We start from the raw sequence: 24,536 nt of genomic DNA, 5'->3' as shown, positions 1-24,536 counted from the left end.
CCATCGCATGTTCCCATGACTCCCAATAATCCTTTGGTCTGAGTATCTGAAGATGACATACAGACTGCTTCTGAGAGAGCAAATCCAAGGATGGAGAACCTGGCTGAGTACTGATGACTTGTGCTGACCAGTTGTTCATGTGTGTTCATGGATTTCTTCAACCTCTCACTCTGGCAGAGTGTGGTTACCACCTGCTTCAATCACACCAGTGCCCAAGAAGAGCATGGTAACCTGCCTCAATGACTATTGCCCAGTGGCACGTACATTTACAGCGATGAAGTGCTTTCAGAGGTTGTTGTTGAAGTATATCAGCTCCTGTCTGAATGGTGAATTGGACCCACTCCAATTTGCCTACCGAAGCTGTCCGAATGCCGTAGATGCCATCTCATCGGCTCTTCACACAACCCTGGAACATCTGGATAGCAAAGATACATACATCAGGGTGCTGTTTATCAATTACAGCTCTGCATTTAATACTATCATCCCCTCAAAACCAATCAGTAAACTCCAAGACCTGGGCCTCAATGCCCTCTTGTGCAATTGGATCCTGGATTTCCTCACTTGTAGAACCAGTCACTTTGAATTGGCAAAAATATTTCCTCCCAACCTCCAGCAGCACAGGAGCACTGGACAGGGATATGTGTTTAGCCCCCTACTCAACTCACTTTACACCTATGACTGTGTGGCCATGTTCATCTCTAACACCGTATACAAATTTGCTGATAACTCTACAGTTGTGGGCCATATCAAAGATTGGAAATTAATTAGTATATTGGAGGGAGACTTAAAATTTGGCTGAGTGATGTAATAATACCAGCCTCTCACTCAACGTCAATAAGACCAAGTCACAGAGAATGCTGGAGGAGCTCAAAAGGTCAGGCAGCCTCTGCCTGGCCTGCTGAGTTCATCCAGCATTCGGTGTGTGTTGCTTGGATTTCCAGCATCTGCAGATTTTCTTTTGTTTGTGATAAGACCAGAGAACTGATTGTAGACTTTAGGGGAAGGAAACCAGAGGTCCATGAGCCAGTCCTCATCTAAGGATCAGAGGGGGAAGAGTTAGTAACGTTAAGTTCCTGAATGTCACTATGTCAGAGGATCTGTCCTGGACCCATCATATCAATATAATTGTAAAGAAAGCACAACAGCGCCTCTGCTTCCTCAGGAGTCTGTGGAGATTCAGCATGACATCAAAAACATTGGCGAACCTATCTAGGTATATATGGTGGAAAGTGTGCTGACTGACTGACTGGTATGGGAACATCAATACCTTTGAGTGGAAAATCCTGCAAAAAGTAGTGGATTCAGCCAGTATATCACGGGTAAAGCCCTCCCAACCACTGAGCATATCTACACGAAACGTTGTCATAGAAAAGTAGCATGCATCATCAAAAATCCTCACCAACAAGGCCATGCTCTTTTCTCGCTGCTGCCACCAGGTAGAGGTTACAAATGCCTCAGGATTTGCACCACCAGGTTCAAGAACAGTTACTACCCCTCAACCACCAGGGCCCTGAACAACAGGGGATAACTACACTCATTCTATTCCTGGTGTTTCTACAACCGATGGTCTCACTTTAAGGACTCCTTATTTCTTCATGTCTCATTATTTTTCACTATTTATTTATATTTGCATTTGCACAGTTTGTTGTTCATTGACCTTGTTTACAGTTACTGCTCTATAGATTTGCTAAGTATGCCCGCAAGAAAAAGGAATCTCAGGGTTGTATGTGGTGACATGTATGCATTCTGACAATTAATTTTACTTTACTTTGAAATTGAATGCAGACGGTCCATTACCTACACTTGGCATCTGCACTGATTTTGTTCATTTGCAGTCAATCAAAAGAATGTGGCAGCATACACTGGATTAATTCCTCCATTGATTATATTATTTTGTATTTTTTTATTTAGAGATACAGTATAGAATAGGCCCTTCTAGTCCTTTGAGTCATGCCACACAGCAACCACCAATTTAACACTAACCTAATCACAGGATAATTTACAATGACCACTTAACCTATGAACCAGTACATCTTTGGATAGTGGGAGGAAACCAGAGCACCCAGAGGAAACTCACATTCACGTGGAAGACATACGGACTCCTTTCAGGAAACGTTGGAACTCCTAATATCAGGAAATTAAACAAATTTTATACTGCAGTAGTATTGATAGTGTTCTAACTTGTCCTGTATTTCATTTAAATACATAATGTTTCATTAGTTAAATGGTAGTTTGCCTTTTGTTATAGCTTTTCAATCATTTCCATAAAACTTTGGCAAATTGGGGCACCTGCTTAATTGGGCCAAATGTACTGGTCACAATGTGTCCCAATTAAATGGAACCACTGTTCTTAAAATGGTTAAACACACTTCTTAACATATTGCAATTAAATTCAACAAAAGGTCCAAGGTTGTGACTTGAGCTAAACTTTTTCAATTGCAGATGAGTATCACTTCGTATTTTCACTTTTTGCTCGAAGCACAGAACTGAAGTGGCAGAAGAAAATATGTGGCTTAATAGATTGAGGAGTTTTGTTTGTGAGTGAAATACATACCATAACTATCACACATCCACATTTTCTTGATCTTTCTTAATCCCCCTACCTCAACACAGCCTGGTAGCTTGGTAGTTAGCACAAGGCTTTGCAGTACAGGTGACCTGAGTTCAGTTCCTCTTGCTGTCTGAATGGAGTTTGTACCTTTTTCCCGCAACCAGAATTTCTTCCTCTGGGTGCTCTGATTTTCTCCCACAGTCCAAAAATGTACTGGTTGGTTGGTCATTGTAATTTGTTCAATGCTAGAATTAAATTGGGACAGAAGAGCATATTCCGTGCTCTATCTCAATAAATTAATTCTATTCACGAAGACCACCTCATCTTGAAACAAGAGAGCCCAAATTTCCTATATTTGCCCTTACTCTGATAAGAATCAAATTTTATGGCGTAGCAAGAAGCAAAGGAATTTCACTGGTTTTTCAGTATAATTTTTTTCTGATTAATCTAGAGTAAATCGGACATCATTGTTCTGATTTTACTGTGTTTTATGGCATCAATCTACATTATATTAACAACAGAAAAGTTTTCTGTTTTACATTTTTAGACTTGCTGTGTCTGATGTATACAAATGGCAGTGAAGATGCTAACTTCTGAGTATCTTTCTTAAGGCAAGAGTCTTTGATGTGACTTACACAGAGATCCAGTCACTCAAACATTGGAATTCATTTATCGTTTACTTTGAGTGAAAAGCAATGAGAGAATATTTCTAGGTCATTTGGCAACATTCCAGAAATTCAGCTGGTGAGTTATCATCTCTTGATGCAGAATGATCTATAATGGAGAAGAAGATGCAAATTCCACTTCAGTTGGGCAAGAACAATATTGTGTGCAATTCTTCTTTTGGAGCATTTCTAGGGAAATTTGGCAATGTTGATCTAGGAGCTACCACTTTGAGCATGTCCTTGACAAATTGGCTTGGAAGACGTAGTATTAGATTCTGAAACTAATGAAAAGTGAGATTCCACTATGGTAAATCCTATACTTTTCACTGGCTTCATAGTAGTATCTAACCCTACCCAGCACTTCCCCTCCATTTCATTAGGGCCCAAGCTCCAACAATCTGGCATTAACCTCCTATTATTTAGAGTAATGAAGCCCAATATTTCAAGGCCTCTGACCTTTCAGTGTTTCAAGATCTCTGATCCCAGAGTGTTCTAACACCTCCTTGTCCCATGTAGGATCTTCACCGCTAATCAAGTGATAGAGCTACCAACAGAATTTCCCTTATTGAAGGCTGTCAATTTTCAATGAGTTGTTATGGCTGGTGTAAAATTCAAAGACAAAATTAATGGTGAGTTCAGTTCTTACAAATATATTTATTAGTCTTTACAAATAGTACACTACTTCTCCTTAAAAAGTGTAATAAACCCATATAAATCTGTATGAGCCATTACTACTTACGTGCAAAACATTGTATCACTGAACAGCTATTTACAGATACAAATTGTTTAATCAATATATGACAAAACAAGCAACATTATAAATTTCAACAATTACATTTTTACTCTGTCTATTAGATTTCCCCAACAGTAAAATCTCTATCTGGAGCATCTGATTTACATCTAATTCTCCAGTCTAAAGCAACAAGCAATCTGCCAGAGAAACTCGGTGCATGGAACAGCATCTATGGGAGTGGAGGAATTGTAACTGCTTTAAATCAAAGCACTGCATGAAGATTCTGTTCACATTTAAGGGTTTGTCTCCCACATTCAGACAGACTCTGCTGCATAGATGCCCCATTACAATTTTTTCTGCCTTAATGGTCAAGGGATTTCCAATAGACATTTGACTAACATGTAACTACCTTGATTGGCATTGTTTTCTTAATCAACATTTATCTTAATGAATTGTCCATTTCAAGCTCTGCAGATTTCCACCTCTATCTCTTTCGGGAAAGATTCTGGCATGGATAAGGCAGTGGTTGATTGGCAGGAAACAAAGAGGGGGAATAAAGGGAGACTTTTCTGGTTGGCTGCCAGTGACTAGTGATGTTCTACAGGGTTCTGCTTTGGGCCCAGTTCTTTTTACATTATATGTCAATGATTTGGATGATGGAATTGATGGCCTTGTTGCAAAGTTTGCAGTTGATACAAAGATAGGTGGAGAGGCAGGTAATCTTGAGGAAGTAGAGAAGTTACAGAAGAACTTAGAAAGACTAGGAGGATGGGAAAAACAGTGTCAGATGAAATACTGTGCCAGGAGGTGTATGGTCATGCACTTTGGTTGAAGAAATTAAAGCATTTTCTAAATGGAGAGGAAATTGAAAAATCTGAGGTGCAAAGGGACTTGGGAGTCCTTGTGCAGAATTCCTTAAAGGTTAATTTGTAGGTTGCGTCTGTGCTGAGGAAGGCAAATGCAATGTTAGTATTCGTTTCAAGAGGACTAGAATATTAAAGCAAGGAAGTAATGTTGATGCTTTATAAAGCACTGGTGAGGCCTCACTTCAAGTATTCTAAACAATTTTAGGCCCCTTTTCTTAGAAAGGAGGTGCTGAAACTGGTGAGGGTTCAAAGGATGTTCACAAAAATGATTCCAGGATTGAATGACTTGTTATATGAAGAGTGTTTGATGGCTGGCAGATATTCACTAGAATTCAGAAGAATGAGAGATGATCTCATTGAAACCTATCAAATGGTGAAAGACCTTGAAAGAATGAATGCGAAAAGGATGTTTCCTATGGTGGGAGAGTCTAGGAGCAGAGGACACAGCCTCAGAGAGAGGGGCATCCTTTTAGAACAGAGATGAGGAGGAATTTCTTAAGCCAGAGAGTGGTGAATCTGTGGAATTTGTTGCCACGGGAGCAGGGAAGACCAAGTTTTTATATATATTTAAGCAGAGGTTGATAGATTAGGTTGATTATAGAGGTTGATTTGCCAAGGCATGAAGAGATACAAGGAAAGGACAGGAGATTGGGTCAGAGAGGAAAAATGGATCAGTCATGATGAAATGTGGAGCAGACTCGATGGCCCAAATGGCCTAATTCTGCTCCTATATCTTCTGGTCTTAAGGTCGGATAAGCAATAAATAAGTCGCTATCATATTGTTAACAATGGATATCATTACTTTCCGAATGGCATACACTCATTGGCCACTTCTTTAGGTCCACATGTACACCTACTCGTTATTGCAAATTTCTAACAAGCCAATCATGTGGCTGCAACTCAATGCATAAAACCAGTCATCCATAGTCAAGAGGTTCAGACCAAACATCAGAATAGATTAGAAATGTAATCTAAGTTACTTTGATCCTGAGATGATTACTGGTGCCAGACAGGGTGGTTTGAGTAGGTCAGAGTTTACAGAGAATAGTGCAGAAATGTCCAATAAGTGTCAGTTTTGTGGGCAAAAGTACTATAGTAATGAAAGAGGTCATAGGAGAATAACCGGACTGATTCCCATTGACAGAAAGGCAACAGTAACTTAAATAACCACACATACAACAATGGTGTGTAGAAGAGCATCTCTGAAATCACAACACATCGAACCTTACAACAGAAGGCCATGAATGTACATTCACATTCAGTTGCCACATTATTAGGTTCAAGGGTACCTAATAAAGTGGCAATTGAGTGTACTTTAGGACGCTCAGCTTATTGAGTCCTGCTTTCTGACTTGGTGCTTTCTAAAATAGTAATATTATAATTGCAGTTTTTCAGTTTGCAAGGACCTTTCCAGAATTCTGGTCATTGACAACCAAAGTATCCACTTTCTCTGAAGCCAATTCCTTTATGATTTGGGGACACCTGCCATCAGGTTCAAGGTACATTTTAGCATTTAACTTCATTGGTTTGCCTAATTTTTTTTCCTGCCAGAAATGTTTTAAATTTCTGTCTCCCTTTAGTTCCTTAAATATCTCTTATCACAGGGTGTTTTTAGTACTTTTGTTGACTGAGAAGGCTGATCCAAAATAATTATATACTGTGGTGACCCACTTTCCGCACACTCGAACTGGCTCACAAAACGGAGCGCGCAGGCAGGGAGGTCAGCCCCAAGAAGGGCGCCAGGCCTTCTTCACCAGCAAGGGGAAAAGCCCGCACGCGGGAAGGGACTGTGAATATGCACCCCCTACAGTATTCCCGCCCGGGGAGGGCAGAAATGGGAAGGCTTAAAAGCGAGGCCGCGAAGTTTGTATAAAGCTTTAACGCAACTGAAACTCACTGTCTGCGTGTCGTTATTCCAGCACTGCGTGTAGCACACCGCTACAATTGGTGACTCCGACGGCCCAAATGATATTTGGACCGAAGATGAATGACGCCACATCTGTTCATGCAGTTTCGTTAAAACTGCCAAGCTTCTGGATGCTGCAACCTCACCTCTGGTTCCAGCAAGCAGAAGCCCAATTTCACATTCGGCAGATAACCGCGGATTCCACAAGTTACTACTACGTGGTGAGCTCCCTCGACCAGGAGACGGTCGCCCAGGTTGAGGAGTTCATACAGTCGCCCCTTGAGGAATGGCAAATACACAGCATTCAAAGCCCTCCTCATAAGGACTTTTGGACTCTCACGGCGCGAGCGAGCTGCCCGCTTATTGCACCTGGATGGTTTGGGAGACAGGCCACCGTCAGCATTAATGAACGAGATGCTGGCCCTGGCTGAAGGACACAAGCCCTACCTCATGTTTGAGCAGGTGTTCCTAGAGCAGCTGCCCGAGGACATATGCCTGCTGCTGTCCGACACGGATTTCAGAGACCCCCGGACGGTGGCGGCCCGGGCAGACTTACTGTGGAAAGCCAAGAAGGAGAGTGGGGTGTCCGTCGCACAGATCACCAATCCACGCGCCCAACAGCAGACCGGACCAGGCCCGGCAGCAGAACCCCAAAGACTCAGAGGCAGGAGTGCGGAGGCCAACGAACAATGGTGCTTCTACCACCAGCGGTGGGGCACAGAAGCCCGCTGCTGTAGCCCGCCCTGCAACTTCACGGGAAACGCCAGGGCCAGCCGCCGCTGATGGCTATGGCGGCTGGCCGTCGGGATAGCCTCCTGTATGTCTCGGACAAAAAGTCGGGATGCCGCTTTTTGGTCGACACCGAGGCCGAGATCAGCTTCTTACCTCCGACGAGTTACGACACCCGCAACAGAGAACCGGGACCCACACTGAGCAAACAACAGCACAGTAAGGACCTACGGCACCCGTACAGTGTGGCTACAGTTCGGCTCCAGCCGGTTCACGTGGGACTTCACACTGGCCGCCGTGGCCCAACCACTCTGGGGGCGGATTTTTTGCGAGCTCACAGCCTGCTGGTCGACCTGCAAGAGAAGAGATTAGTCCACGCCAAGACTTTTCAAACGTTCTCCCTGGGTGAAGCCAAGTTGCCGGCCCCACACCTGGACTCCATCACGCTGTCCAACAATGAATTCACCAGAATCCTGGTGGATTTCCCATCAGTTCTGGCACCGCAGATCATGGCAGCCATGCCCAGACACAGAGTACATCACCACATCCTGACCCAGGGACCACCCCTCCATGCCCGTGCTCAAAGGCTTCCCCCGGACAAGCTCTGACTGGCGAAGGAGGAGTTTAAGTGGATGGAGGAATTGGAGATCATACAGCGGTCCGACAGCCCATGGGCCTCCCCCCTGCACATGGTGCCCAAAGCGACAGGGGATTGGAGACCATACAGCGACTACCACAGGCTGAACGAGGCTACAATACCAGACAGCTACCCTGTGCCGCACATTCAGGACTTTGCAGCAAACCTGCAAGGATCTTTTCCAAGGTAGAGCTCATCCGGGGATACCATCAAATCCCGATGCATCCGGACGACATCCACAAAACAGTACTCATCACTCCATTTGGCCTTTTCGAATTCCTCCGAATGACGTTCGGCCTAAGGAATGCCGCACAGATATTCCAGCGGCACATGGACGTGGTGGGACGCGACCTGGACTTTGCATTCATCTATTTGGACGACGTCCTCATAGCCAGCAGTAGTCGTCAGTAGCATCTGTCCCACCTCAGTCAACTCTATGCCTGACTGAGTGAATATGGCCTAACAATCAACCCAGCCAAATGCCAGTTCGGACTCGATACCATCGACTTCCTGGGCCACAGGATTACTAAAGACGGGGCAACCTCTCTGCCCGCCAAGGTAGACGCAATCCGCCACTTACCCCGACCCAGCACACTCAAAGGCCTGCAGGAATTCGTGGGTATGGAGAATTTCTAACACCGCTTCCTCCCCTCAGCAGCCCGAATCATGAGCCCCCTGTTCGCCCTGATGTCGGGTAAGGGCAAGGACATTACCTGGGACGAGGAGGCTGCAGCCGCTTTCATTAAATCAAAGAAGCCTTGGCAAATGCCACGATGTTAGTGCACCCCAGAATGGACGTCCCTACCGCCCTCACAGTGGACGCATCTAACACGGCAGTCGGTGGGGTGCTGGAACAACTCATCGCTGGTCGCTGGCAACCCCTGGCATTTTTCAGCAAACACCTATGACCACACAAACTCAAATACAGTGCTTTCGACTGGGAGCTGTTGGCGCTATACCTGGCAATCCGGCATTGCCGGTACTTCTTAGAAGGTAGGCCCTTCACCACGTTCACGGACCACAAACTGCTTACTTTGCGTTCACGAAGGAGTCCGATCCCTGTTCATCCCGCCAGCGGCGACATCTGTCCTACATCTCCGAATACACGACAGACATCCGGCATGTCTCGGGAAAGGACAATGTCGTGGCGTACGCACTATCCAGACCTACCATCCAGGCCCTGTCCCAGGGGGTGGACTATGCAGTGCTGGCGGAGGTGCAGCAGGTAGACGATGAGATCCCTAGTTACAGGACTGCAGTCTCCGGTTTGCAGCTCCAGGACCTCCCCATAGGCCCAGGTGAGAGGACCCTCCTGTGCGACACGGCTACTGGCCAACCTCGCCCCATCGTCCCCGCAGCCTGGAGGCGGTGAGTTTTTGACTCCATACACATTCCTGCTGGACATTGGGGGGAAAGAGGAGGTTTTCACAGTGGACCGACTCAAACCGGCCCATGTGGACTTGGCGCAGCCAGTCGGGGCTCAGGCACCACGGCACAGAGGCAGACCTCCCAAACAGAGACCGACTCAGACTGTGGACATTGGGGGGTGTATCGCCGGTTCTTGGGGGTGGGGGGGGTTATGTGGTGACCCACTTTCCAGCTTCCTCGAACCGGCTCTCTGATGCACCATCAATAACTCACTCTGAGACGTAAGAAGCGAGATATCGGCTTTTATTGACTGGAAGAATGAACAACACTACATCCTGGAGAATGAGGCCGGGCATCAGGCCTCAATCGCCTTTATACAGGGGTCTGTGGGAGGAGCCACAGGAACAGTCAGCAGGGTCTGTGGGAGGAGCCACAGGAGCAGTCCAGACAGGTATATGTAGTTCACCACACTCACAAAATGGTGCACGCCGGCAGAGAGGCTGGCCCCAAAAAGGGCGCCAGGCCTTCTTCACCAGCAAGGGGAAAAGCCCACGCACGGGAAGCAACTATGAATATGCGCCCCCAGAGCATTCCCGCCCGGGGAGGGCAGAAACAGGAAGGCTTAAAAGCGAGGCCGCAAAGTTTGAATAAAGCTTTAATACAACTGCAACTCACCGTCTGCGTGTCGTTATTCCAGCGCTGTGTGTAGCACTCCGCTACAGTACTATCTTTGAGATGTCTTATCATTATCTTCCCAACTTCATCCTTGAAGGGACCAACATTTACTTTAGCCTCTCCCTCCCATTTCTCTTCAGAAAAGCTGTAGAGAAAAATCACTTAGCGTGTCGGCAGTATACTATGACAAATCTGTCTTTGTTGCTGAATTACTTCATTTATAATACTGTTAGTCATCAAACACAAAACAAATATAATAGAAAGAATCGTGTTTCCACATATCAACATAGAAATAAAGGTGTTGTTATGCTTTAGCCTAGTGGTAAACAACCTTTTTAAGCCCTAGATCCCCTACCTTGGCCTTAGTGAAAGGCAAGATCGACCTTCTAAATCAGTTAGTCACAAGCATGCGCACCGGCAGAAAAGACCGGAAGTAAAACCCCGCAACCCAAAAGTAGAAATAATGTATGTACACCGGGGTCGCCACCCTTTTATGCACCGCGGACTGGTTTAATATTGACAATATTCTTGCGGACCAGCTGACAGAGGTGGGGGGGCTATTAATCACAACCGGAATACAGCGATACTCGAAGGGGGTTCCTTATGTCCAGTCTATTGCGCAATTTAGTTTACATGGTTCTCAGCACTTAGCTTTTGTCCCGCTTGATCACGTTTTTTCTGCTGAAAAAGCTCAATGGATTTGCCTTTAAGTGCAGGGCGCTTGGACTCAGGATACCGAAGTAGTTTTGAGGGCTTCATTGCCTCATTAGACAGCTTGCCTCCACATATCACACACAGGGGGCTTGGACTCAGGGTAGCAAAGCAGTTTTGAGTACTTCATTGACTCATTAGACAGCCTCTGGGCCCGAACTCCAGCCTCCCGCCCGCCCACCGCCTTGGCCAGGTGTGGCTGGTTGTGGCTGGGGTGAGAGGACGAGGTAAGGGCTGGAGGTCCCCATGCTGGGGCCGCGGCGGTCGCAAACCGGAGAGAGCGACCGACCGAGCGAGGAGTGAGACAGGGCGCGCGCCCGCTCCCCCTTGTAGGATCTATCGGCCGACAGAAGTTTGTCTCAAGGGATGACTTTCAGTAGATCGCAGTGAGGTAGCTGCTTATTATGCTACTTATAAGTCTGCTACTTATAGAACCCTGAGCCCAAATTAGGTCATCTGCAAATATTTTAGCACCGGGTTCCCCACGAACATTCGGTGTGGTAAACAGGTTCAGCGGCAGCGCCCATCTGTCCGCGCTCCACGCCAGCATTAACGGCACTTCTCGTCAGCTGCGCAAGATGGCTGGTTACCCGAGGCCAACCAGTGATCCCTGGCGCAAGGGTATCACTGTGGTTAGGCGACTGATGACCTCACGTGTGTTCAAGTTCAACAGTGGCCGTGACAGGGAATGAGGAAAGTGCAGCTGACTCGTATCGTTTCCTCGCAGCCCGGTATCGGTCCGCGGCCTGGTGGTTGGGGACCACTGAAGTACGCTGTGTAGTGTGTGGCGGGGCAGAAAGAACGGAACTAAAACCCCGCAACCCAGAAACAATCTCTCAACAGTATTTGTGCATTAATTTTTCTTTTTTTTTTCGGGATCTACTGGGAAAGTCTCAAATATGGACCAGTCGATCACGATCGACAGGTTGGCAACCACTACTTTAGACTTTTATCAATATTTCTGGAGGGTGAAATTAAGTCAACAGATCCAGATAATATTTCCCCCCCACCCCCCAAGTGTCCCTCAGTTTATGTCACAACCATAGACTTTGATGCAGGGTCTATGCACCCTCACAAGTGTGCTGTGAAGTAGGTTTGACAATCATGATCGTGAGCATGCATGTTTCGGCTAATTAATGTTCCATTATGATGGTATCTAACTCATTTCTTTCTGTTCTACTTTTGGTGAGACTTGACCAAAAGCACAGCAATGTTTATGCTTCCTGCTTTCCCACATCCTTTTCCATGAGAGATGACTGCCATTTTGACTGATGCTATTAAGGAGCGGTATTCATTTAGTTTTCAGTTATTGCTTCCAGTTGCAGTGTTGGCATTAACTTTCAATTTGAGAGCTTTAGTTAATGGCCCTGTTGGCCCAACATTTATTGGTTTTCTTTTCCTTTTCATTCTGCAACAGTTCTCATTAAAGTCAGTGAAGTGTTGGCCCACCTCAGTCAGTCTCTCCCCCCCCTCCACACTTGTCTATATCCAAACACTGACAGTTCAGCATCATGCATGCTCATTGCTGAATTGTAAACTTTGGTAGAACTTAGAAATGATGCTGTCTGCCTATTAGTGATATGGATTGTATTTTCTTTGACAAAATTGTGAAAAATTAATAACAAGTTGGCATTCAGCTTTAAACACGTGAACACTGAGAGCAACAGTCATAAGTTGACAAACCCTACTGCTTAATGTCCATCGCTGGTGATGTTGGAAGAATCCAGGTGAATATGGAATTGAACTGCAGAAAGTCTTTTTTTCAAGCAACCTTATATTTGAAACTTTATAGCAGTTTACATGGGCCTTTCACGTTTTTAATTTCAATTATCCAATTAAGTATTGTATTCAGCCTGATTTACATTTTTCTTTTACCTTTCTCTTATTCTAATGCTTTCTTTTATTTTGAATTACTAATGTGAGTCCATGTTATTCCATGTAATTGGAATTTCCAAGCAATATTACAAGTCTGCATTGTCACACCCACTCAAGGCTGAATCTGAATAATTCAAAAGAAGTTGTAATTTTATAACTTGTTTAAAATAAAATGAATTTAAACCGAGAGGGAACAGGAAAAGAATTTAGCAGAATCTTCAGGGTACTTTTTTTGCTACCATGCATATCCCAGATGCATTTTGTGAAAAGTTAATTAATGTGATTAACTATTTAATAGTAATTACTATTAACATTAATTATTAATTTAAATTAATATCAATAATTAATTAATGTTATTAATTAATGCTCATGAATTAATCTCTAGGGGTTTTGATGAAACCACACTTAGAGTTTTGATCTTAATTAAGGATGACTACTTGTCTCGAAGGCAGTGAAGTCAGGATTCATTGGGTTGATTCTTGGGATGAAACTTTGTCTTACAAGAAAAGACTGCAGGTCAAGTGTATGTTCTCTGAAGTTTAGAAAAATGCATAGCGATTTTTTTTTAAATAAGAAAGGTTACATAGAACATAGAAATCTACAGCACATTACAGGCCCTTTAGCTCACAATGTTGTGCCGACCATGTAATCTACTCTAGAAACTGCTAGATTTTCCCTACCCCATAGCCCTTTATTTTTTAAGCTCCATGTACCTATCTAAGAGCATCTTAAAAGAACCTATTATATTCACCTCTACCACTGTCACTGGCAGTGCCTTCCATGCACCCAACACCCTCTGTGTGAGAAACTTACCTCTGACATCCCTCCTGTACCTACTACCTTAAAACAATGTCCCCTCGTGTTAGCCATTTCAGCCCTGGGAAAAAGCCTCTGGCTTATCCATAGGATCAATGCCTCTCATCATCTTATACACCTCTATCAGGTCACCTCTCATCATCCATTGCTCCAAGGAGAAAACACCAAGTTCACTCAAACTGTTCTCATATGGCACGCTCTCCAATCTGGGCAACATCTTTGTAAATCTCTTCTGCACTCTCTCTATAGTATCCATATTCTTCCTGTAGTGAGGTGACCAGAACTGAACACAGTACTCCAAGTGGGGTCTATTTAAGGTCTTACATAGTTGTGACATTATCTCACGGTTCTTGAACTCAATCCCACGGTCGATGAAGGCCAACACACCATATGCCACCTTAACAACATTGTCAACCTGTGCAACACCTTTGAGTGTCCTATGGACACAAACCCCAAGATCCCTCTGATCTGCCACATTGCAAAGAGTTTTACCATTAATACTATGCTCCGTCTTCAAATTTGACCTACCAAAATGAACCACTTCACACTTATCTGGGTTGAAGTCCATCTCCACTTCTCAGCCCAGTTCTGCATCTTATCGATGTCCTGCTGTAACCTCTGACAACCCTCTAGACTACCAACACCACCCCCAACTTTTGTGTCATCAGCAAACTTACTAACCCACCCTTCTACTTCCTCATCCAGGTCATTTATAAAAAAATCACAAGGAGGAGGGGTCCCAGAACAGATCCCTGTGGAATGCCACTGGTCACAGACCTCCATGTAAAATATGAACCAACTGTAACCACACTTTGCCTTCAGTGGGAAGTCAATTCTGGATTAACAAAGCAAGGTCTCCTTGTATCCCATGCCTCCTTACTATCTGAAGGAGTCTTGCATGGGAGCATCATCAAATACCTGACAGAAAGCCATGTACACTACATCCACTGTTCCACCTTCATCAATGTGTTTTGTTACATCCTCAAATAATTCAATCAGTCTCATAAGGAATAACCTGCCCTTTGCAAAGCTATGATGGTTATTCCTAATTAGATGATATCTCTCCAAATGTTCATAAATCCAGTCTCTCAAGATTTTTTTCCAACAACTTGCCCACTACTGAACTAAGACTTACTGCTCAATAATTTCCTGGGTTATCTCTACTCCCTTTCTTGAACAGTGGAACAACATTTGCAACCCTCCAATCCTCCAGTATTTCTCCCGTCCCTAAAAATGATACAAAGATCAGTCTCCTCCCTCACTTTCCACAGTAGCCTGGGGTATATCTCAGCAGGACCCAGCAATTTATCTAACTTTATGCTTTTCAAAAGCTGCTGCACATCCTCTTTCTTAATGTCTATATGCTCAAGCATTTCAGTCCACTGTAAGTCATCCCCCCAATTGTCACGGTCCTTTTTCCTGGTGAATACTGAAGCAAAGTATTCATTAAGTACCTCGCTACCTCCTCTGGCTCCATGCACTCGTTTCCACTATCACACCTGATTAATCCTATTCTCACACGGCTCATCCTCCTGCTCTTCACATACTTGTGGAATGCCTTGGGGTTTTCCTTAATCCTGCTCGTCATGGCCTTCTCATGGCCCCTTCTGGCTCTCCCAACTTCATTCTTAAGCTCCTTCTAGGCAACCTTGTAATTTTCTAGAGCTCTAACAAAATCTAGTTTCTTAAACCTTTCATAAGTTTTTCTTTTCTTCTTAACTAGATTTTCTACATCCATTGTACACCATGTAAATTTTCCCTGAACATTTGTCACATTTCTACCATGTGTTTTCCTGAGAACATCTGCTCCCAATTAATGTTCCCAAGCTCCTGACTAATAGTGTCATATTCCCCCCAGTCCAATTAAATGCTTTCCAAAATTATCTGCTTTCTATCTCCTTCCAGTACTATGGTAAAGGAGACAGAATTGTGATCACTACCTCCAAAATGCTGTCCCACCTGTGTTACACGAGCAAAGCCACAGACAAACCCAAGTGCAGAACACAGGCACAGAGGCAGAGTTGAGAGGCATTCTTGATGTAGCAAGCATGGAATCGGTATCCAGGAGCAATACTAGACTTGAACTGGCAGTCCAAAGAACCATGAAACAAGGTTACTCACACCAGAGCTGACCAACAAACTGGCAGCTCCTTGTTGTAATCACAGGGTTTTTATCCTACATTTGCTGATGGAAAGCAGTTGTATGTAGTTAGTGGAACCTGGGAATGATTGGAAACTAAATGAGGGATGAGGCCCAATTCCTGAGGTAAATAGCCAGGTGGGGAATTGCCAGAAGGGACCATGACAGTACCTGTCCCTCAACGGGAGCCTCCCGGCGATCCTCCAGGCCTGTCTGGATGGTCCCAATGAAAATCCTGGATGGGGGAAGGGTCTAAGTTGAAGGAGCAGAGGACCCAGGAACACTCTTCTGGACCATACCCTTCCCAATCTACCAGATTTTGAAAAACCCCTGCCCCTACAGCACACATCCAGTAGTCTTCGGATGGTGTATGCTGGCTGGTTGTTGATGATACGGGCAGGTGGGGATGTCTCAGCTGAGGGTCACAAGGGGTTAATGGAAACTGACTTTAACTGGGAAACATGAAAAGTCAGGTGGACACGCATAGATCCTGACAGTTTTAGGCGGACCACTGTGGGATTGATAACACTTTCAACCTTGAATTGTTCCAGCAAGCAAGGGGCGAGTTTTCTTTGCTCATTTTTGGGCGGGATGTTCTTGGATGCAAGCCAGACCATCTGCCCCGATTGGTACTCAGGCGCCGGAGTCCAGTGTCAGTCGGCCGTCTTCTTATTGCGATTTTTCTGATCTAAGTAGGGCCGTGTATGTCTCCTCCCGAACCTTAAGGCACCGATCGATATAGTCCTGGACTGACGGTACTGCAATCTCCTCTTCTTGCGTGGAGAACGGCGGGAGTTGGTACCCCGGGGAACACGAATGGAGACCTTCCGATGGAAGAGCTCACCAGAGAGTTCTGGGCGTACTCAACCCACGGGAGGTGGTCGCTCTAGGTCGATGGGTTGTTTGCCGTTACACAACGTAGCGTCGCCTCCAGGTCTTGGTTGACCCGTTCCGTCTGCCCGTTCGTCTGGGGGTGGAAGCCAGATGAAAAGCTGACCGACGCACTTAAGGCTTGACAGAAGGCCTTCCATACCTGTGAGACGAACTGGGGACCTTGATCGGAGACGATGTCTGCGGGGATTCTGTGGAGGCGGAAGACGTGGCGGACGAGAAGATCTGTGGTTTCATGAGAGGGAGTTTAGGGAGGGCCACGAAGTGCACCGCCTTGGAGATCCGGTCTATCACGGTGAGTATGGGGGTGTTCCCACGTGAAGGAGGTAGACCGGTGATGAAGTCCAGGGTAATGTGCGACCAGGGATGACCAGGGACAGGTAGAAGATGAAATAAACCCGCAGGTGGCTGATGAGAGGCTTTTCCCTGGGCACAGATGGAACATGGGGAGACATAGGAATGGGTATCCACCTGCATGGACGCCCACCAAAAATGTCTTTTCAGGAGTGCTAGGGTCCAATCACTCCCGGGGTGGCAGGCGAACTGATATGTGTTCTCCCATTGGAGAACCTGAGGCCTGACGGAAACGAGCACATACAGGCGATCGCCGGGTCCATTGCCGGGGTCGGGGTCATCCCGTTGGGCTTGTTTTACTTTGGACTCGATCTCCCAAGTGAGGGTTACCACCACGCAGTATGGTGGGAGGATAGTCCCTGGGCTGGAAATGTCCTCCTTGGAGTTGTATTGGCGGGAGAGCGCGTCCAGCTTCCCATTCTTGGACCCTGGACGGTACGTGAGGGAAAACTTGAACCGTCCAAATAAAAAAGTCCCACAGGCCTGGCAGGAGTTCAAACATTTGGCGATCTGAATATACCCCAGGTTTTTATGATCAGTCCATACCACAAATGGTTGTTCTGCCCCCTCCAGCCAGTGCCTCCATTCTTCCAATGCTAGTTTGACAGCCAGGAGTTCCTGATTCCCCACGTTGTAATTCTGCTTGGTGGGGGACAGTCAACGAGAATAGAAGGAGCAGGGGTGAAGCTTTTCATCCGAACTTGATCATTGGGACAAGACTGCTCCTATCCCGTAGTCAGAGGCATCCACCTCGACAATGAATTCTGGGTCCGGATGGACCAAGAAGGGTGCGGTGGTGAAACACCTCTTCAAGTTGGTGAACACCGAGTCAGCTTCGGAGTCCCAACAGAAGGGGGTAGTAGGCAAGGTAAGCTGGGTAAGTGGGGGGCCACCACTCGACTGTAGTCTCTGATGAATCTGCGGTAGAAGTTTGCAAATCCCAGGAATCATTGAAGTTGTTTGTGGGTCGTGGGCCTAGGCCATTCTTCCACTGCCTGGATCTTCTCGGGGTCTGCTCTCACCTGACCGCTCTCCATGATATAACCCAGGAAGCTGACCGAAGGAACGTGGAACTCACATTTCTTTGCCTTCACGAATAATTGGTTTTCCCACAGTCTCTGGAGGACTTGACGGACATGGTGAACGTGTTCTTGAGGGGTGCTAGAAAATATCAGGATATCATCGAGGTAAACAAACCAATTAATAAAGTCCCTCAGTATGCCATTAATGAGGGCTTGAAAAACTGTGGGAGCATTGGTGAGGCCAAACGGCATGACCAAATATTCGAAGTGACCCAGAGGTGTATTAAAGGCAGTCTTCCACTCATCTCCCTCCCTCACCCTGACGAGATGGTATACCTTCTGAAGGTCCAGCTTTGAGAAAATGGTGGCTCCATGCAATGGTTCAAAAGCCGAGCTAATGAGGGGTAAAGAGTACTCATTCTTAACTGCTATACTGTTTAGGCCTCTGTAATCAATACAAGGATGAAGCGACCCGTCCTTCTTTTCTACAAAGAAGAAACTGGCACCTGCTGGGGCAGATGAAGGTCCGAGAATGCATACTGCGAGGGACTCGGTGATGTACTTCTCCATGGCCTCTCTCTCTGGTCGGGATAGGTTAAAAATGTGACTGGTACATAGCAAGGCCCCGGGGAGAAGGTCATTGGTACAATCATACGGGCGGTGCAGAGGCAGAGAAAGGCCCCATTGTTTACTGAATACCAGTCCCAGGTTATGGTACTCTGTGGGGACTCTGGACAAGTCGAGGGGTTACGGGGCAAGTGGAGTCACAGTAGCTTCGCTGGGAGATGGGGCTGACTGCAGACAGTTGGCGTGGCAAGACTGGCTCCATTTGGCTATCCTCCCCGGTAGACCAGTGGATGTGGGGATAGTGTTGGGTCAGCCACGGATACCCTAGAACTACCGGGGCTTGAGGTGAATGAATGAGACTGAATCGTACCTCCTCCTGATGGTTGCCAGATAGGATCAAGGTCAGTGGTGGCTCATCCGAGCCAGCAGTTTTCCGTCCAGGGCCCGGGCCTCCAGGGGTGTAGTTAACGGCTCGTGAGGTATTCCAGCCTGGAAGGCTATGTCTTCATCCAGCAGATTGCGCTCGGCAGCGGAATCCACCAGAGTGGATAGGGACAGAGACTGTCGTTGGTAATTCACAGTAGCCGGGATCTGCTTCTGAGTCTGAAGGGCTGAAGGGAGTATTGTCTGGCTCACCAGGCGCCCTCCTTTTCTCACTGGTGCCCTCCCTTTTGGCCACTGAGGGCAGGTATCCCGGAAATGTCCTGGCTGGCCACAATAGAATCAATCCCCAGCTCTCTGAAGTTGTTTGGCCGGGGAGAGCAGGTTCCATCCCAGCTGCATCGTTTCCTTCCCCAGGGTGGTGTGGACAGTCAGAGCAGGAGCTACACGTGGAGCGGCTGGGGAAGGGAGGCTGGTTGGGACTGGTAAGGTGGACTGTGGGCTTCCCTGAGGAGTGGGGCAACTGGTTCTTTCTCTCAGCCGCTCTTGAAGTCGATTATCTAATCTAGTGGCTAGGGAGATCAGAGAGTCCAGACAGTCTGTGTTGTCCCTCGCTGCCGGTTCATCCTTTATCTTGTCTGAGAGGCCCTGTCGAAACACTTCCCATAGGACCTCATCATTCCACCCTGAGACTGCGGCTAAGGTTCGGAACTCGATAGAATACCTTGCTACGCTTCGCGAACCCTGACAAAGAGTCAGCAATCATTGAGTGGCATCCTTACCACGAATGAGTTGTTCGAAGACCTTCCTCATTTCAGCAACACAGGAGGGGAAGGAGGAACAAACTTCCTGTCAGTTATCCCATATCGCAGTTGCCCAAGCCAAGGCATCCCCTCGTAACAGCCCCAAGATGTACGCAATCTTGGATTTATCTGAAGTGTAGGTACGTGGCTGTAGCTCAAAGACCAGAGAGCATTGTAACAGGAAGGCCTGGTACCTTCCCAGGTCCCCGGCGCAGGGTGCGGGCTCGGTTACGTATGGCTCTCAAAAGGACTGTGTTGCTGATCCCTGGGGCAGCGCCATCCCGAGCGGTGCGGTTTGGGTAGTCGGGATTCTTGGAGGGGACAGAGAAAGGGAAGCCGAAACTCGATCCGCCTGCTCACTGGCCTTCCGTACATTCGTGGACAGCGTCTGAAGGTTTTCCGTGACCTCCCTAAGTAGTTGGTCGTGGGCGCCCAGTAGGTAGCCCTGGCTGGCGAGGGCCTGCTGTATGGGATCAGTGTCTGCTGGTTCATTATGGCCAGATCATTCTGTTATACAAGCGAGGCGGTGGACGAACCCAAGTCCAGAACACGGGCACGGAGGCAGAATCAGGAGGTGTTCTTGACGTAGCGAGCGTGGAATCGGTATCCAGGAGCAATGTTAGACTTAGAACTGGCAGTCCTAAGAGCCATGAAACGAGGTTACTCACACCGAAGTCGACCAACGAACTGGCAGCTCCTTGTTGTGATCACAGGGTTTTTATCCTAGATTTGCCGATGGAAAGCAGGTGTGTGTAGTTAGTGGAACGTGGGAACGGTTTGAAATTAAACAAGGGGATTGAGGCCCCATTCCTGAGGTAAATAGCCAGGTGGGGGATTGCCAGAATGGACCATGACAACCTGACCAGGATCATTTCCCAATACCAGATCAAGTACAACCTCTCCTCTAGATATTGCATCTTATCTACATATTGAATCAGAAAACCTTCCTGAACACACCTAACAAACTCCATCCCATCCAATCCCCTTGCTCTAGCTAATCAATATTAGGAACTTTAAAACCACCCATCATAACAACCCTATTATTTTTGCACTATTCCAGAATCTTCCCCCCTATCTATTCCTCAGTATCTCTGTTACTATTGTGAGATCTATAAAAAGCTCCCAGTAGAGTTATTGCCTCTTTCCTGTTTTTGACTTCCACCCACATTGATTCAGTAGGCAGTCCCTCCATGACTTCCTTCTTTTCTGTAGCAGTGATACTATCCCTGATTAGCAAAGCCACATCCCCACCTATCTTGCCTCCCTCCCTGACATTTTTGAAACATTTAAAGCCCAGCACGCTCAGCAGCCATTCCTACCCACAAGACATCCAAGTCTCTGTAACGGCCATAATGTCATAGTTCCACTTATTGATATATGCTCTAAGTTCATCCAACTTGCATTAAACTAGGCACTTCAAAAACCATCTGGCTGAGTGTATCTTTGCTCTGTTATCTGCCTATCCTTCCTCACAAACTCCCTGCAAGCTGTCTCTACTTGTGCACCCACCGCTCCATCCTCTGCTTCTTCACTTCAGTTCCCACCCCATACAAATCTAGTTTAAACCTTCCTCACTAGCATTAGCAAATCTTCCTCCCAGGATATTGGTTCCCCTGCAGTTCAGGCGCAACCCTTCCCACTTGGACAGGTCACCCCTTCCCCTATAAGGTTCTAATGATCCAACAACATGAAACCCTGTCACAGCCACTCAATTGTCTGTGCCATCTTCCTGTTCTGACCTTCCCTAGCTCATTGCACCGGGAGTAATCTGGAGATTACGATGTTGGAGGTCCCACTCTTCAACCTCCTTCCTAACTCCCTAAACTTTCTGCACAGGACCTCTACCAGGTGATAGAGAAGGGACGCGCTCAGACCGAAGGCTTCAGATGTGTCTATTTTAATGCAAGGAGTGTTATGAACGAAGTGGATGAGCTTAGAGCAATAATCAGTACTTGGAGATATGATGTGGTGGCCATTACAGAGACTGTTGATCAGAGATAGAGTCATGACTGCAGAAAAGGTGGACACCATGGAGGGATTGTCTACAGAGTCTGTGTGGGTGGAGATTAGGAACAGGAAAGGGTCAATAACTTTACTGGGTGTTTTTTATAGACCGCCCAATAGTAACAGGGATATCAAGGAGCAGATACGGAAACAGATCCTGGAAAAGTGTGGTAATAAAAGAGTTGGCATGATGGGAGATTTTAATTTCCCAAATATCGATTGGCATCTCCCTAGAGCAAGGGGTTTACATGGGGTGGAGTTTGTTAGGTGTGTTCAGGAAGGTTTCTTGACACGGTATGTAGATAAGCCTCCAAGAGGAGAGGCTGTACTTGATCTGGTATTGGGAAATTAACCTGGTCAGGTGTCAGATCTCTTAGTGGGAGAGCATTTTTGGAGATAGTGATCATAATTCTATCTCCTCTACAATAGCATTGGAGAGAGATAGGAACAGACAAGTTAGAAAAGTCTTTAATTGCTGTATGGGGAATTATGACGTTATCAGGCAGGAAATTGGAGGCTTCAATTTAAATCAGATGTTGTCAAGGAAAAGTATGGAAGAAATGTTGCAAATATTCAGGGGATACTTGTGTTGAGTTCTGTATAGGTATGTCCCAGTGAGAAAGGGAAGTTATAGTAGGGTACAGGAAATGTGGTGTACAAAGGCTGTAATAAATCTAGTCAAAAAGACAAGAAAAGCTTAGAAAAGGCTCAGAGAGCTAGTAATGTTAGAGATCTAGAAGATTATAAGGCTACTGGGAAGGAGCTGAAGAAGGAAATTAGGAGAGCCAGAAGGGGCCATGAGAAGGCCTTGGCAGGCAGAATTAAGGAAAACCCCAAGGCATTCTACAAGTATGTGAAGAGCAGGAGGATAAAATGAGAAAGAATAGGACAAATCAAGTGTGACAGTGGAAAAGTGTGTACTGAACCAGAGGAAGTAGCAGAGGTACATAATGAATACTTTACTTCAGTATTCACTATGGAAAAGGATATTAGTGATTGTAGTGATGATTTGCAGCAGACTGAAAAGCTTGAGCATGTAGATATTAAGGAAGAGGATGCGCTGGAGCTTTTGGAAAGCATTAAGTTGGATAAGTTGTCGGGACCAGATGAAATGTACCCTAGGCTACTGTGGGAGGTGAGGGAGGAGATTGCTGAGCCTCTGGCAATGATCTTTGCATCATCAATGGGGATGGGAGAGGTTCTGAAGGGTTGGAGGGTTGCGGATGTTGTTCCTTTATTCAAGAAAGGGAGTAGAGATAGCCCAGGAAATTATAGACGAGTGAGTCTTACCTCAGTGGTTGGTAAGTTGATGGAGAACATCCTTAGAAGCAGGATTTATGAACATTTGGAGAGGTATGATATGATGAGGAGTAGTCAGCATGGCTTTGTAAAGGGCAGGTTGTGCCTTATGAGCCTGATTGAATTTTTTGAGGATGTGACTAAACACATTGATGAAGGAAGAGCAGTTGATGTAGTGTATATGGATTTCAGCAAGGCATTTGATAATGTACCCCATGCAAGGCTTATTGAGAAACTAAGCAGGCATGGGATCCAAGGGGACATTGCTTTGTGGATCCAGAACTGGCTTGCCCACGGAAAGCAAGGAGTGGTTGTAGACGGGTCATATTCTGCATGGAGGCCGGTGACCAGTCGTGTGCCTCAGGGATCTGTTCTGGGACCCTCACTCTTCATGATTTTTATAAATAACCTGGATGAGGAAGTGGAGGGATGGGTTAGTAAGTTTGCTGATGACACAAAGGTTGGAGATGTTGTGGATAGTGTGGAGGTTACAGCGGGACATTGATAGGATGCAAAACTGGCTGAGAAGTGGCAGATGGAGTACAACCCAGATAAGTGTGAAGTGGTTCATTTTGGTAGGTCAAATATGATGGAAGAATATAGAATTAATTGTAAGACTCTTGGCAGTATGGAGGATCAGAGAGACCTTGGGGTCTGAGTTCATAGGCCGCTCAAAGCAGCTGCGCAGGTTGACTCTGTGGTTAAGAAGGCGTATGGTTTATTGGCCTTCATCAATCATGGAATTGAATTTAGGAGCCGAGAGGTAATGTTGCAGCTATATAGGTCCCTGGTCAGACCCCACTTGGAGTATTGTGCTCGGTTCTGGTCGCCTCAGTACAGGAAGGATGTGGAAGCCATAGAAATGGTGCAGAAGAGATTTACAAGGATGTTCCCTGGATTGAGGTGCAGCCTTATGGGAATAGGTTGACTGAACTTGGCCTTTTCTCCTTGGAGCGAAGAAGAATGTGAGGTGAGCTGACAGAGGTGTACAAGATGATGAGAGGCATTGATCGTGTGGATAGTCATAGGCTTTTTCCCAGAGCTGAAATGGTTGCCACAGGAGGACACAGGTTTAAGGTGCTGGGCAGTAGGTACAGAGGGGATGTCAGGGGTAAGTTTTTTACTCAGAGAGTGGTGAGTGCATGGAATGGGCTGCCGGCAATGGTGGTGGAGGCGGATATGATAGGGTCTCTTAAGAGGCTTTTAGATAGGTACATGGAGCTTAGTAAAATAGAGGGCTATAGGTAAGCCTGGTAATTTTTAAGGTAGGGATGTGTTCGGCACAACTTTGTGGGCCGAAGGGCCTGTGTTGTGCTGTAGGTTTTCTATGTTTCTGTGTAAAATGTACCATGACATCTGGCTGCTCACCCTCCCCTTCAACAATATTCTTCAACTGCTCAGAGACATCCTGAACCCTAGCACCCGGGTGGCAAAACACTATCCTGGTGACTCTTTTGCTGTCACAGAATCTCCTGTCTGTCCCCCTAACTATTGAGTCCACTATGACAATTGCTCCACCTGACCTCACCCTTCCCTTCTGAAG

This window comes from Hemitrygon akajei, chromosome 2 (genome assembly GCF_048418815.1).
Source record: "Hemitrygon akajei chromosome 2, sHemAka1.3, whole genome shotgun sequence".
In the NCBI taxonomy this organism is placed as follows: Eukaryota; Metazoa; Chordata; class Chondrichthyes; order Myliobatiformes; family Dasyatidae; genus Hemitrygon; species Hemitrygon akajei.
This window is presented reverse-complemented; position numbering follows the sequence as displayed.